Genomic DNA, 275 nt, shown 5'->3' on the forward strand with positions numbered 1-275 from the left:
AGCTGCTAAAAAGACAGTTTCCCCAGTGCTTTAATCATCTTCCTGCTCTCTACAACTGTAGCAGTGATCCAGCAGAAGATTGGGATGTGACACATGATGTGGAGGCTTCGTGATGTCTTGATATGAGAGATTATGGTGTTGGCCTCTTCCTTGTCTCTGTCTCTTCCTGAAGTACTCCTCTTTCTTTGGGTCAGTGAACCCTCTGACCTCTGTAACCATGTCTATATACTCAGCAGGGATCTGATTGGCTGCTGCAGGTCGTGTGGTTATCCAGA

This window comes from Haplochromis burtoni, unplaced genomic scaffold (assembly GCF_018398535.1).
Source record: "Haplochromis burtoni strain Fernald_Lab_line unplaced genomic scaffold, NCSU_Asbu1 Contig_694, whole genome shotgun sequence".
Classification (NCBI taxonomy): Eukaryota; Metazoa; Chordata; class Actinopteri; order Cichliformes; family Cichlidae; genus Haplochromis; species Haplochromis burtoni.